Genomic DNA, 14,056 nt, shown 5'->3' with positions numbered 1-14,056 from the left:
CTTTACATTTACAGGCCACTGCTTAATTTGTTTTGCAATCTTAGAAAGGATAGATTTAATTTACAATTAGATTTTAGATTGAAATAATAGTGCATCAAGTGTTTTAATGCTAAATCTTCAATATATTCAATTGTATTTTGGGCCACAAAACATAATGCCTGTAAAAATGTCAATCCTTTGACCAATACTGTTTTAAAAATCTCAGTTTGCAGAGAAACCCATGTCATATATATATTCGACTCATGAGATTTGTCTAGAAGATCAGGTAATTGGAAAAGTACTATTGTTGACAAAATCTTTATCCAGTTCCATGAATGGGACAAAAAAGTCACCATTACTTAAAAGAGTAATTCATGTGGTCCAGCTAAATCATCATCAAAAGAATTGTTAAGACTATACTTTCAGGGATCATTTCTATAGACAATGATGGGAGAAATGTGTTTGAAAGTGTCCAAACTCACCAACCACCATGATGAGTTTTAGGGCTTTCTTCTCAGCATGAAGGCAGTTGGCAACTCTGTTTCATACAGATGTTGTTTGCTTTTGATGACTGTGCCTCTTCTTCGACTAGAAGAAGTGGTGGAAGAGAGCTCATTCAGAGTGGTTGATTACTTTCTTTAAAATCATTAATAGATTACTTTTTTGTTCTCTAAAACAGAGGTTTTGTCAAAATTAGGTGCACTTAAATGTACTTGGGAAATGCATGTGTTGATTTTCTTACATTGTGTTTTTAGAATGCTCTCCAGTAAAGAACAAATATCTGTCTAAAAATAATCTTTTATTTTTTGAAGAATTATATAGGTTTATGAGGGCTAAAGTGTTATACAAATAAGGGTTTTAACATAGAATTATCTAATTGTAGTTTATTGTTTTACTGTGCATAGAGTGTTTTGCAAAGCTAAAATTCATGTTATTCAAGCTTTACGTTTACAAGCCACTGCTTATTTTTTTTTGCAATCTTAGAAAGGATAGATTTAGTTTACAATTAGATTTTAGATTGAAATAATAGTGCATCAAGTGTTTCAATGCTAAATCTTCAATATATTCAATTGTATTTTGGGCCACAAAACATAATGCCTGTAAAAATGTCAATACTTTGACCAATACTGTTTTAAAAATCTCAGTTTGCAGAGAAACCCATGTTATATTTATATTCGACTCATGAGATTTGTCTAGAAGTTCAGGTAATTGGAAAAGTACTATTGTTGACAAAACCTTTATCCAGTTCCATGAATGGGACAAAAAAGTCACCATTCCTTAAAAGAGTAATTCATGTGGTCCAGCTAAATCATCATCAAAAGAATTGTTAAGACTATACTTTCAGGGATCATTTCTATAGGCAATGATGGGAGAAATGTGTTTGAAAGTGTCCAAACTCACCAACCACCATGATGAGTTTAGGGCTTTCTTCTCAGCATGAAGGAAGTTGGCAACTCTGTTTCATACAGATGTTGTTTGCTTTTGATGACTGTGCCTCTACTTCAACTAGAAGAAGTGGTGGAAGAGAGCTCATTCAGAGTGGTTGATTACTTTCTTTAATATCAATAATAAATTACTTGTTTGTTCTCTAAAACAGAGCTTTTGTCAAAATTAGGTGCACTTAAATGTACTTGGGAAATGCATGTGTTGATTTTCTTACATTGTGTTTTTAGAATGCTCTCCATTAAAGACCAAATATATGTCTAAAAATAATCTTTTATTTTTTTAAGAATTATATAGTTTTATGAGGGCTAAAGTGTTATAGAAATAAGGGTTTTAACATAGAATTATCTTATTGTAGTTTATTGTTTTACTGTGCATAGAGTGTTTTGCAAAGCTAAAATTCATGTTATTCAAGCTTTACATTTACAAGCCACTGCTTAATTTTTTTTGCAATCTTAGAAAGAATAGATTTAATTTACAATTAGATTTTAGATTGAAATAATAGTGCATCAAGTGTTTCAATGCTAAATCTTCAATTGTATTTTTGGCCACAAAACATAATGCCTGTAAAAATGTCAATCCTTTGACCAATACTGTTTTAAAAATCTCAGTTTGCAGAAAAACCCATGTTATATTTATATTCGACTCATGAGATTTGTCTAGAAGTTCAGGTAATTGGAAAAGTACTATTGTTGTCAAAATCTTTATCCAGTTCCATGAATGGGACAAAAAAGTCACCATTACTTAAAAGAGTAATTCATGTGGTCCAGCTAAATCATCATCAAAAGAATTGTTAAGACTATACTTTCAGGGATCATTTCTATAGGCAATAATGGGAGAAATGTGTTTGAAAGTGTCCAAACTCACCAACCACCATGATGAGTTTTAGGGTTTTCTTCTCAGCATGAAGGCAGTTGGCAACTCTGTTTCATACAGATGTTGTTTGCTTTTGATGACTGTGCCTCTTCTTCAACTAGAAGAAGTGGTGGAAGAGAGCTCATTCAGAGTGGTTGATTACTTGTTTGTTCTCTAAAACAGAGGTTTTGTCAAAATTAGGTGCACTTAAATGTACTTGGGAAATGCATGTGTTGATTTTCTTACATTGTGTTTTTAGAATGCTCTCCAGTAAAGAACAAATATCTGTCTAAAAATAATCTTTTATTTTTTGAAGAATTATATAAGTTTATGAGGGCTAAAGTGTTATACAAATAAGGGTTTTAACATAGAATTATCTTATTGTAGTATATTGTTTTACTGTGCATAGAGTGTTTTGCAAAGCTAAAATTCATGTTATTCAAGCTTTACGTTTACAAGCCACTGCTTATTTTTTTTTGCAATCTTAGAAAGGATAGATTTAGTTTACAATTAGATTTTAGATTGAAATAATAGTGCATCAAGTGTTTCAATGCTAAATCTTCAATATATACAATTGTATTTTGGGACACAAAACATAATGCCTGTAAAAATGTCAATCCTTTGACCAATACTGTTTTAAAAATCTCAGTTTGCAGAGAAACCCATGTTATATTTATATTCGACTCATGAGATTTGTCTAGAAGTTCAGGTAATTGGAAAAGTACTATTGTTGACAAAACCTTTATCCAGTTCCATGAATGGGACAAAAAAGTCACCATTCCTTAAAAGAGTAATTCATGTGGTCCAGCTAAATCATCATCAAAAGAATTGTTAAGACTATACTTTCAGGGATCATTTCTATAGGCAATGATGGGAGAAATGTGTTTGAAAGTGTCCAAACTCACCAACCACCATGATGAGTTTTAGGGCTTTCTTCTCAGCATGAAGGCAGTTGGCAACTCTGTTTCATACAGATGTTGTTTGCTTTTGATGACTGTGCCTCTTCTTCAACTAGAAGAAGTGGTGGAAGAGAGCTCATTCAGAGTGGTTGATTACTTTCTTTAATATCAATAATAGATTACTTGTTTGTTCTCTAAAACAGAGCTTTTGTCAAAATTAGGTGCACTTTAATGTACTTGGGAAATGCATGTGTTGATTTCCTTACATTGTGTTTTTAGAATGCTCTCCAGTAAAGAACAAATATATGTCTAAAAATAATCTTTTATTTTTTGAAGAATTATATAGTTTTATGAGGGCTAAAGTGTTATACAAATAAGGGTTTTAACATAGAATTATCTTATTGTAGTATATTGTTTTACTGTGCATAGAGTGTTTTGCAAAGCTAAAATTCATGTTATTCAAGCTTTATGTTTACAAGCCACTGCTTATTTTTTTTTGCAATCTTAGAAAGGATAGATTTAGTTTACAATTAGATTTTAGATTGAAATAATAGTGCATCAAGTGTTTCAATGCTAAATCTTCAATATATTCAATTGTATTTTGGGCCACAAAACATAATGCCTGTAAAAATGTCAATCCTTTGACCAATACTGTTTTAAAAATCTCAGTTTGCAGAGAAACCCATGTTATATTTATATTCGACTCATGAGATTTGTCTAGAAGTTCAGGTAATTGGAAAAGTACTATTGTTGACAAAACCTTTATCCAGTTCCATGAATGGGACAAAAAAGTCACCATTCCTTAAAAGAGTAATTCATGTGGTCCAGCTAAATCATCATCAAAAGAATTGTTAAGACTATACTTTCAGGGATCATTTCTATAGGCTATGATGGGAGAAATGTGTTTGAAAGTGTCCAAACTCACCAACCACCATGATGAGTTTTAGGGCTTTCTTCTCAGCATGAAGGAAGTTGGCAACTCTGTTTCATACAGATGTTGTTTGATTTTGATGACTGTGCCTCTACTTCAACTAGAAGAAGTGGTGGAAGAGAGCTCATTCAGAGTGGTTGATTCTTTTCTATAAAATCAATAATAGATTACTTGTTTGTTTTCTAAATCAGAGCTTTTGTCAAAATTAGGTGCACTTAAATGTACTTGGGAAATGCATGTGTTGATTTCCTTACATTGTGTTTTTAGAATGCTCTCCATTAAAGACCAAATATATGTCTAAAAATAATCTTTTTTTTTTTTAAGAATTATATAGTTTTATGAGGGCTAAAGTGTTATAGAAATAAGGGTTTTAACATAGAATTATCTAATTGTAGTTTATTGTTATACTGTGCATAGAGTGTTTTGCAAAGCTAAAATTCATGTTATTCAAGCTTTACATTTACAAGCCACTGCTTAATTTTTTTTGCCATCTTAGAAAGGATAGATTTAATTCACAATTAGATTTTAGATTGAAAAAATAGTGCATCAAGTGTTTCAATGCTAAATCTTCAATATATTCAATTGTATTTTTGGCCACAAAACATAATGCCTGTAAAAATGTAAATCCTTTGACCAATACTGTTTTAAAAATCTCAGTTTGCAGAGAAACCCATGTCATATTTATATTCGACTCATGAGATTTGTCTAGAAGATCAGGTAATTGGAAAAGTACTATTGTTGACAAAATCTTTATCCAGTTCCATGAATGGGAAAAAAAAGTCACCATTACTTAATAGAGTAATTCATGTGGTCCAGCTAAATCATCATCAAAAGAATTGTTAAGACTATACTTTCAGGGATCGTTTCTATAGGCAATGATGGGAGAAATGTGTTTGAAAGTGTCCAAACTCACCAACCACCATGATGAGTTTTAGGGCTTTCTTCTCAGCATGAAGGCAGTTGGCAACTCTGTTTCATACAGATGTTGTTTGCTTTTGATGACTGTGCCTCTTCTTCAACTAGAAGAAGTGGTGGAAGAGAGCTCATTCAGAGTGGTTGATTACTTTCTTTAATATCAATAATAGATTACTTGTTTGTTCTCTAAATCAGAGCTTTTGTCAAAATTAGGTGCACTTAAATGTACTTGGGAAATGCATGTGTTGATTTCAGTACATTGTGTTTTTAGAATGCTCTCCAGTAAAGAACAAATATCTGTCTAAAAATAATCTTTTATTTTTTGAAGAATTATATAGGTTTATGAGGGCTAAAGTGTTATACAAATAAGGGTTTTAACATAGAATTATCTTATTGTAGTATATTGTTTTACTGTGCATAGAGTGTTTTGCAAAGCTAAAATTCATGTTATTCAAGCTTTACGTTTACAAGCCACTGCTTATTTTTTTTTGCAATCTTAGAAAGGATAGATTTAATTTACAATTAGATTTTAGATTGAAATAATAGTGCATCAAGTGTTTCAATGCTAAATCTTCAATATATTCAATTGTATTTTGGGCCACAAAACATAATGCCTGTAAAAATGTCAATCCTTTGACCAATACTGTTTTAAAAATCTCAGTTTGCAGGGAAACCCATGTTATATTTATATTCGACTCATGAGATTTGTCTAGAAGATCAGGTAATTGGAAAAGTACTATTGTTGACAAAATCTTTATCCAGTTCCATGAATGGGACAGAAAAGTCACCATTACTTAAAAGAGTAATTCATGTGGTCCAGCTAAATCATCATCAAAAGAATTAAGACTATACTTTCAGGGATCATTTCTATAGGCAATGATGGGAGAAATGTGTTTGAAAGTGTCCAAACTCACCAACCACCATGATGAGTTTTAGGGCTTTCTTCTCAGCATGAAGGCAGTTGGCAACTCTGTTTCATACAGATGTTGTTTGCTTTTGATGACTGTGCCTCTTCTTCAACTAGAAGAAGTGGTGGAAGAGAGCTCATTCAGAGTGGTTGATTACTTTCTTTAATATCAATAATAGATTACTTGTTTGTTCTCTAAAACAGAGCTTTTGTCAAAATTAGGTGCACTTAAATGTACTTGGGAAATGCATGTGTTGATTTTCTTACATTGTGTTTTTAGAATGCTCTCCATTAAAGACCAAATATATGTCTAAAAATAATCTTTTATTTTTTTAAGAATTATATAGTTTTATGAGGGCTAAAGTGTTATAGAAATAAGGGTTTTAACATAGAATTATCTAATTGTAGTTTATTGTTTTACTGTGCATAGAGTGTTTTGCAAAGCTAAAATTCATGTTATTCAAGCTTTACATTTACAAGCCACTGCTTAATTTTTTTTGCAATCTTAGAAAGAATAGATTTAATTAACAATTAGATTTTAGATTGAAATAATAGTGCATCAAGTGTTTCAATGCTAAATCTTCAATATATTCAATTGTATTTTTGGCCACAAAACATAATGCCTGTAAAAATGTCAATCCTTTGACCAATACTGTTTTAAAAATCTCAGTTTGCAGAAAAACCCATGTTATATTTATATTCGACTCATGAGATTTGTCTAGAAGATCAGGTAATTGGAAAAGTACTATTGTTGACAAAATCTTTATCCAGTTCCATGAATGGGACAAAAAAGTCACCATTACTTAAAAGAGTAATTCATGTGGTCCAGCTAAATCATCATCAAAAGAATTGTTAAGACTATACTTTCAGGGATCATTTCTATAGGCAATGATGGGAGAAATGTGTTTGAAAGTGTCCAAACTCACCAACCACCATGATGAGTTTTAGGGTTTTCTTCTCAGCATGAAGGCAGTTGGCAACTCTGTTTCATACAGATGTTGTTTGCTTTTGATGACTGTGCCTCTTCTTCAACTAGAAGAAGTGGTGGAAGAGAGCTCATTCAGAGTGGTTGATTACTTGTTTGTTCTCTAAAACAGAGGTTTTGTCAAAATTAGGTGCACTTAAATGTACTTGGGAAATGCATGTGTTGATTTTCTTACATTGTGTTTTTAGAATGCTCTCCAGTAAAGAACAAATATCTGTCTAAAAATAATCTTTTATTTTTTGAAGAATTATATAAGTTTATGAGGGCTAAAGTGTTATACAAATAAGGGTTTTAACATAGAATTATCTTATTGTAGTATATTGTTTTACTGTGCATAGAGTGTTTTGCAAAGCTAAAATTCATGTTATTCAAGCTTTACGTTTACAAGCCACTGCTTATTTTTTTTTGCAATCTTAGAAAGGATAGATTTAGTTTACAATTAGATTTTAGATTGAAATAATAGTGCATCAAGTGTTTCAATGCTAAATCTTCAATATATTCAATTGTATTTTGGGACACAAAACATAATGCCTGTAAAAATGTCAATCCTTTGACCAATACTGTTTTAAAAATCTCAGTTTGCAGAGAAACCCATGTTATATTTATATTCGACTCATGAGATTTGTCTAGAAGTTCAGGTAATTGGAAAAGTACTATTGTTGACAAAACCTTTATCCAGTTCCATGAATGGGACAAAAAAGTCACCATTCCTTAAAAGAGTAATTCATGTAGTCCAGCTAAATCATCATCAAAAGAATTGTTAAGACTATACTTTCAGGGATCATTTCTATAGGCAATGATGGGAGAAATGTGTTTGAAAGTGTCCAAACTCACCAACCACCATGATGAGTTTTAGGGCTTTCTTCTCAGCATGAAGGCAGTTGGCAACTCTGTTTCATACAGATGTTGTTTGCTTTTGATGACTGTGCCTCTTCTTCAACTAGAAGAAGTGGTGGAAGAGAGCTCATTCAGAGTGGTTGATTCCTTTCTTTAAAATCAATAATAGTTTACTTGTTTGTTCTCTAAAACAGAGCTTTTGTCAAAATTAGATGCACTTAAATGTACTTGGGAAATGCATGTGTTGATTTCCTTACATTGTGTTTTTAGAATGCTCTCCAGTAAAGAACAAATATCTGTCTAAAAATAATCTTTTATTTTTTTAAGAATTATATAGGTTTATGAGGGCTAAAGTGTTATACAAATAAGGGTTTTAACATAGAATTATCTTATTGTAGTATATTGTTTTACTGTGCATAGAGTGTTTTGCAAAGCTAAAATTCATGTTATTCAAGCTTTACGTTTACAAGCCACTGCTTATTTTTTTTTTCAATCTTAGAAAGGATAGATTTAATTTACAATTAGATTTTAGATTGAAATAATAGTGCATCAAGTGTTTCAAAGCTAAATCTTCAATATATTCAATTGTATTTTTGGCCACAAAACATAATGCCTGTAAAAATGTCAATCCTTTGACCAATACTGTTTTAAAAATCTCAGTTTGCAGAGAAACCCATGTCATATTTATATTCGACTCATGAGATTTGTCTAGAAGATCAGGTAATTGGAAAAGTACTATTGTTGACAAAACCTTTATCCAGTTCCATGAATGGGACAAAAAAGTCACCATTCCTTAAAAGAGTAATTCATGTGGTCCAGCTAAATCATCATCAAAAGAATTGTTAACACTATACTTTCAGGGATCATTTCTATAGACAATGATGGGAGAAATGTGTTTGAAAGTGTCCAAACTCACCAACCACCATGATGAGTTTTAGGGCTTTCTTCTCAGCATGAAGGCAGTTGGCAACTCTGTTTCATACAGATGTTGTTTGCTTTTGATGACTGTGCCTCTTCTTCAACTAGAAGAAGTGGTGGAAGAGAGCTCATTCAGAGTGGTTGATTACTTTCTTTAAAATCATTAATAGATTACTTTTTTGTTCTCTAAAACAGAGGTTTTGTCAAAATTAGGTGCACTTAAATGTACTTGGGAAATGCATGTGTTGATTTTCTTACATTGTGTTTTTAGAATGCTCTCCAGTAAAGAACAAATATCTGTCTAAAAATAATCTTTTATTTTTTGAAGAATTATATAGGTTTATGAGGGCTAAAGTGTTATACAAATAAGGGTTTTAACATAGAATTATCTAATTGTAGTTTATTGTTTTACTGTGCATAGAGTGTTTTGCAAAGCTAAAATTCATGTTATTCAAGCTTTACGTTTACAAGCCACTGCTTATTTTTTTTTGCAATCTTAGAAAGGATAGATTTAGTTTACAATTAGATTTTAGATTGAAATAATAGTGCATCAAGTGTTTCAATGCTAAATCTTCAATATATTCAATTGTATTTTGGGCCACAAAACATAATGCCTGTAAAAATGTCAATCCTTTGACCAATACTGTTTTAAAAATCTCAGTTTGCAGAGAAACCCATGTTATATTTATATTCGACTCATGAGATTTGTCTAGAAGTTCAGGTAATTGGAAAAGTACTATTGTTGACAAAACCTTTATCCAGTTCCATGAATGGGACAAAAAAGTCACCATTCCTTAAAAGAGTAATTCATGTGGTCCAGCTAAATCATCATCAAAAGAATTGTTAAGACTATACTTTCAGGGATCATTTCTATAGGCAATGATGGGAGAAATGTGTTTGAAAGTGTCCAAACTCACCAACCACCATGATGAGTTTTAGGGCTTTCTTCTCAGCATGAAGGAAGTTGGCAACTCTGTTTCATACAGATGTTGTTTGCTTTTGATGACTGTGCCTCTACTTCAACTAGAAGAAGTGGTGGAAGAGAGCTCATTCAGAGTGGTTGATTCTTTTCTATAAAATCAATAATAGATTACTTGTTTGTTCTCTAAATCAGAGCTTTTGTCAAAATTAGGTGCACTTAAATGTACTTGGGAAATGCATGTGTTGATTTCCTTACATTGTGTTTTTAGAATGCTCTCCATTAAAGACCAAATATATGTCTAAAAATAATCTTTTATTTTTTTAAGAATTATATAGTTTTATGAGGGCTAAAGTGTTATAGAAATAAGGGTTTTAACATAGAATTATCTAATTGTAGTTTATTGTTATACTGTGCATAGAGTGTTTTGCAAAGCTAAAATTCATGTTATTCAAGCTTTACATTTACAAGCCACTGCTTAATTTTTTTTGCAATCTTAGAAAGGATAGATTTAATTTACAATTAGATTTTAGATTGAAATAATAGTGCATCAAGTGTTTCAATGCTAAATCTTCAATATATTCAATTGTATTTTGGGCCACAAAACATAATGCCTGTAAAAATGTCAATCCTTTGACCAATACTGTTTTAAAAATCTCAGTTTGCAGGGAAACCCATGTTATATTTATATTCGACTCATGAGATTTGTCTAGAAGATCAGGTAATTGGAAAAGTACTATTGTTGACAAAATCTTTATCCAGTTCCATGAATGGGACAGAAAAGTCACCATTACTTAAAAGAGTAATTCATGTGGTCCAGCTAAATCATCATCAAAAGAATTAAGACTATACTTTCAGGGATCATTTCTATAGGCAATGATGGGAGAAATGTGTTTGAAAGTGTCCAAACTCACCAACCACCATGATGAGTTTTAGGGCTTTCTTCTCAGCATGAAGGCAGTTGGCAACTCTGTTTCATACAGATGTTGTTTGCTTTTGATGACTTTGCCTCTTCTTCAACTAGAAGAAGTGGTGGAAGAGAGCTCATTCAGAGTGGTTGATTACTTTCTTTAATATCAATAATAGATTACTTGTTTGTTCTCTAAAACAGAGCTTTTGTCAAAATTAGGTGCACTTAAATGTACTTGGGAAATGCATGTGTTGATTTTCTTACATTGTGTTTTTAGAATGCTCTCCAGTAAAGAACAAATATCTGTCTAAAAATAATCTTTTATTTTTTGAAGAATCATATAGGTTTATGAGGGCTAAAGTGTTATACAAATAAGGGTTTTAACATAGAATTATCTTATTGTAGTATATTGTTTTACTGTGCATAGAGTGTTTTGCAAAGCTAAAATTCATGTTATTCAAGCTTTACGTTTACAAGCCACTGCTTATTTTTTTTTGCAATCTTAGAAAGGATAGATTTAGTTTACAATTAGATTTTAGATTGAAATAATAGTGCATCAAGTGTTTCAATGCTAAATCTTCAATATATTCAATTGTATTTTGGGACACAAAACATAATGCCTGTAAAAATGTCAATCCTTTGACCAATACTGTTTTAAAAATCTCAGTTTGCAGAGAAACCCATGTTATATTTATATTCGACTCATGAGATTTGTCTAGAAGTTCAGGTAATTGGAAAAGTACTATTGTTGACAAAACCTTTATCCAGTTCCATGAATGGGACAAAAAAGTCACCATTCCTTAAAAGAGTAATTCATGTGGTCCAGCTAAATCATCATCAAAAGAATTGTTAAGACTATACTTTCAGGGATCATTTCTATAGGCAATGATGGGAGAAATGTGTTTGAAAGTGTCCAAACTCACCAACCACCATGATGAGTTTTAGGGCTTTCTTCTCAGCATGAAGGCAGTTGGCAACTCTGTTTCATACAGATGTTGTTTGCTTTTGATGACTGTGCCTCTTCTTCAACTAGAAGAAGTGGTGGAAGAGAGCTCATTCAGAGTGGTTGATTACTTTCTTTAATATCAATAATAGATTACTTGTTTGTTCTCTAAAACAGAGCTTTTGTCAAAATTAGGTGCACTTAAATGTACTTGGGAAATGCATGTGTTGATTTTCTTACATTGTGTTTTTAGAATGCTCTCCAGTAAAGAACAAATATCTGTCTAAAAATAATCTTTTATTTTTTGAAGAATTATATAGGTTTATGAGGGCTAAAGTGTTATACAAATAAGGGTTTTAACATAGAATTATCTTATTGTAGTATATTGTTTTACTGTGCATAGAGTGTTTTGCAAAGCTAAAATTCATGTTATTCAAGCTTTACGTTTACAAGCCACTGCTTATTTTTTTTTGCAATCTTAGAAAGGATAGATTTAATTTACAATTAGATTTTAGATTGAAATAATAGTGCATCAAGTGTTTCAATGCTAAATCTTCAATATATTCAATTGTATTTTGGGCCACAAAACATAATGCCTGTAAAAATGTCAATCCTTTGACCAATACTGTTTTAAAAATCTCAGTTTGCAGAAAAACCCATGTTATATTTATATTCGACTCATGAGATTTGTCTAGAAGATCAGGTAATTGGAAAAGTACTATTGTTGACAAAATCTTTATCCAGTTCCATGAATGGGACAGAAAAGTCACCATTACTTAAAAGAGTAATTCATGTGGTCCAGCTAAATCATCATCAAAAGAATTAAGACTATACTTTCAGGGATCATTTCTATAGGCAATGATGGGAGAAATGTGTTTGAAAGTGTCCAAACTCACCAACCACCATGATGAGTTTTAGGGCTTTCTTCTCAGCATGAAGGCAGTTGGCAACTCTGTTTCATACAGATGTTGTTTGCTTTTGATGACTGTGCCTCTTCTTCAACTAGAAGAAGTGGTGGAAGAGAGCTCATTCAGAGTGGTTGATTACTTTCTTTAATATCAATAATAGATTACTTGTTTGTTCTCTAAAACAGAGCTTTTGTCAAAATTAGGTGCACTTAAATGTACTTGGGAAATGCATGTGTTGATTTTCTTACATTGTGTTTTTAGAATGCTCTCCAGTAAAGAACAAATATCTGTCTAAAAATAATCTTTTATTTTTTGAAGAATTATATAGGTTTATGAGGGCTAAAGTGTTATACAAATAAGGGTTTTAACATAGAATTATCTTATTGTAGTATATTGTTTTACTGTGCATAGAGTGTTTTGCAAAGCTAAAATTCATGTTATTCAAGCTTTACATTTACAAGCCACTGCTTAATTTTTTTTGCAATCTTAGAAAGGATAGATTTAATTTACAATTAGATTTTAGATTGAAATAATAGTGCATCAAGTGTTTCAATGCTAAATCTTCAATATATTCAATTGTATTTTGGGCCACAAAACATAATGCCTGTAAAAATGTCAATCCTTTGACCAATACTGTTTTAAAAATCTCAGTTTGCAGTTAAACCCATGTTATATTTATATTCGACTCATGAGATTTGTCTAGAAGATCAGGTAATTGGAAAAGTACTATTGTTGACAAAATCTTTATCCAGTTCCATGAATGGGACAGAAAAGTCACCATTACTTAAAAGAGTAATTCATGTGGTCCAGCTAAATCATCATCAAAAGAATTAAGACTATACTTTCAGGGATCATTTCTATAGGCAATGATGGGAGAAATGTGTTTGAAAGTGTCCAAACTCACCAACCACCATGATGAGTTTTAGGGCTTTCTTCTCAGCATGAAGGCAGTTGGCAACTCTGTTTCATACAGATGTTGTTTGCTTTTGATGACTGTGCCTCTTCTTCAACTAGAAGAAGTGGTGGAAGAGAACTCATTCAGAGTGGTTGATTACTTTCTTTAATATCAATAATAGATTACTTGTTTGTTCTCTAAAACAGAGCTTTTGTCAAAATTAGGTGCACTTAAATGTACTTGGGAAATGCATGTGTTGATTTTCTTACATTGTGTTTTTAGAATGCTCTCCAGTAAAGAACAAAGATCTGTCTAAAAATAATCTTTTATTTTTTGAAGAATTATATAGGTTTATGAGGGCTAAAGTGTTATACAAATAAGGGTTTTAACATAGAATTATCTTATTGTAGTATATTGTTTTACTGTGCATAGAGTGTTTTGCAAAGCTAAAATTCATGTTATTCAAGCTTTACGTTTACAAGCCACTGCTTATTTTTTTTTTCAATCTTAGAAAGGATAGATTTAATTTACAATTAGATTTTAGATTGAAATAATAGTGCATCAAGTGTTTCAATGCTAAATCTTCAATATATTCAATTGTATTTTTGGCCACAAAACATAATGCCTGTAAAAATGTCAATCCTTTGACCAATACTGTTTTAAAAATCTCAGTTTGCAGAGAAACCCATGTCATATTTATATTCGACTCATGAGATTTGTCTAGAAGATCAGGTAATTGGAAAAGTACTATTGTTGACAAAACCTTTATCCAGTTCCATGAATGGGACAAAAAAGTCACCATTCCTTAAAAG

At 31.5% G+C, this 14,056-nt stretch overlaps 15 non-coding genes across 15 annotated transcripts; all 15 read left to right on the top strand.

Annotated features, from left to right (window-relative positions):
- The first annotated feature begins 389 nt into the window (after positions 1-389).
- Positions 390-605, top strand: LOC148539381 (small nucleolar RNA U3). Its single transcript, XR_015870803.1, has one exon. It is a non-coding gene; the product is annotated as a small nucleolar RNA U3 (small nucleolar RNA).
- A 703-nt stretch (positions 606-1,308) lies between these two features.
- Positions 1,309-1,523, top strand: LOC148539380 (small nucleolar RNA U3). Its single transcript, XR_015870984.1, has one exon. It is a non-coding gene; the product is annotated as a small nucleolar RNA U3 (small nucleolar RNA).
- Positions 1,524-2,217: 694 nt separating this feature from the next.
- Positions 2,218-2,433, top strand: LOC148539379 (small nucleolar RNA U3). The gene has a single exon (XR_015870873.1). It is a non-coding gene; the product is annotated as a small nucleolar RNA U3 (small nucleolar RNA).
- Positions 2,434-3,110: 677 nt separating this feature from the next.
- On the top strand, positions 3,111-3,326 carry LOC148539378 (small nucleolar RNA U3). The gene has a single exon (XR_015870590.1). It is a non-coding gene; the product is annotated as a small nucleolar RNA U3 (small nucleolar RNA).
- Positions 3,327-4,029: 703 nt separating this feature from the next.
- Positions 4,030-4,245, top strand: LOC148539377 (small nucleolar RNA U3). Its single transcript, XR_015870988.1, has one exon. It is a non-coding gene; the product is annotated as a small nucleolar RNA U3 (small nucleolar RNA).
- A 703-nt stretch (positions 4,246-4,948) lies between these two features.
- On the top strand, positions 4,949-5,164 carry LOC148539376 (small nucleolar RNA U3). Its single transcript, XR_015870899.1, has one exon. It is a non-coding gene; the product is annotated as a small nucleolar RNA U3 (small nucleolar RNA).
- Positions 5,165-5,864: 700 nt separating this feature from the next.
- On the top strand, positions 5,865-6,080 carry LOC148539375 (small nucleolar RNA U3). The gene has a single exon (XR_015870589.1). It is a non-coding gene; the product is annotated as a small nucleolar RNA U3 (small nucleolar RNA).
- A 703-nt stretch (positions 6,081-6,783) lies between these two features.
- LOC148539374 (small nucleolar RNA U3) lies at positions 6,784-6,999 on the top strand. Its single transcript, XR_015870795.1, has one exon. It is a non-coding gene; the product is annotated as a small nucleolar RNA U3 (small nucleolar RNA).
- A 677-nt stretch (positions 7,000-7,676) lies between these two features.
- On the top strand, positions 7,677-7,892 carry LOC148539373 (small nucleolar RNA U3). Its single transcript, XR_015870587.1, has one exon. It is a non-coding gene; the product is annotated as a small nucleolar RNA U3 (small nucleolar RNA).
- Positions 7,893-8,595: 703 nt separating this feature from the next.
- Positions 8,596-8,811, top strand: LOC148539372 (small nucleolar RNA U3). Its single transcript, XR_015870973.1, has one exon. It is a non-coding gene; the product is annotated as a small nucleolar RNA U3 (small nucleolar RNA).
- A 703-nt stretch (positions 8,812-9,514) lies between these two features.
- LOC148539371 (small nucleolar RNA U3) lies at positions 9,515-9,730 on the top strand. Its single transcript, XR_015870868.1, has one exon. It is a non-coding gene; the product is annotated as a small nucleolar RNA U3 (small nucleolar RNA).
- A 700-nt stretch (positions 9,731-10,430) lies between these two features.
- LOC148539370 (small nucleolar RNA U3) lies at positions 10,431-10,646 on the top strand. Its single transcript, XR_015871005.1, has one exon. It is a non-coding gene; the product is annotated as a small nucleolar RNA U3 (small nucleolar RNA).
- A 703-nt stretch (positions 10,647-11,349) lies between these two features.
- On the top strand, positions 11,350-11,565 carry LOC148539369 (small nucleolar RNA U3). Its single transcript, XR_015870585.1, has one exon. It is a non-coding gene; the product is annotated as a small nucleolar RNA U3 (small nucleolar RNA).
- Positions 11,566-12,265: 700 nt separating this feature from the next.
- Positions 12,266-12,481, top strand: LOC148539368 (small nucleolar RNA U3). The gene has a single exon (XR_015870582.1). It is a non-coding gene; the product is annotated as a small nucleolar RNA U3 (small nucleolar RNA).
- Positions 12,482-13,181: 700 nt separating this feature from the next.
- Positions 13,182-13,397, top strand: LOC148539367 (small nucleolar RNA U3). The gene has a single exon (XR_015870896.1). It is a non-coding gene; the product is annotated as a small nucleolar RNA U3 (small nucleolar RNA).
- The last annotated feature ends 659 nt before the right edge of the window (positions 13,398-14,056 follow it).

Source organism: Taudactylus pleione, unplaced genomic scaffold (genome assembly GCF_031769625.1).
Source record: "Taudactylus pleione unplaced genomic scaffold, aTauple2 ptg000026l, whole genome shotgun sequence".
Classification (NCBI taxonomy): Eukaryota; Metazoa; Chordata; class Amphibia; order Anura; family Myobatrachidae; genus Taudactylus; species Taudactylus pleione.
The sequence above is the reverse complement of the archived record's forward strand: the minus strand, read 5'-3'. Positions and strand labels throughout refer to the sequence as shown.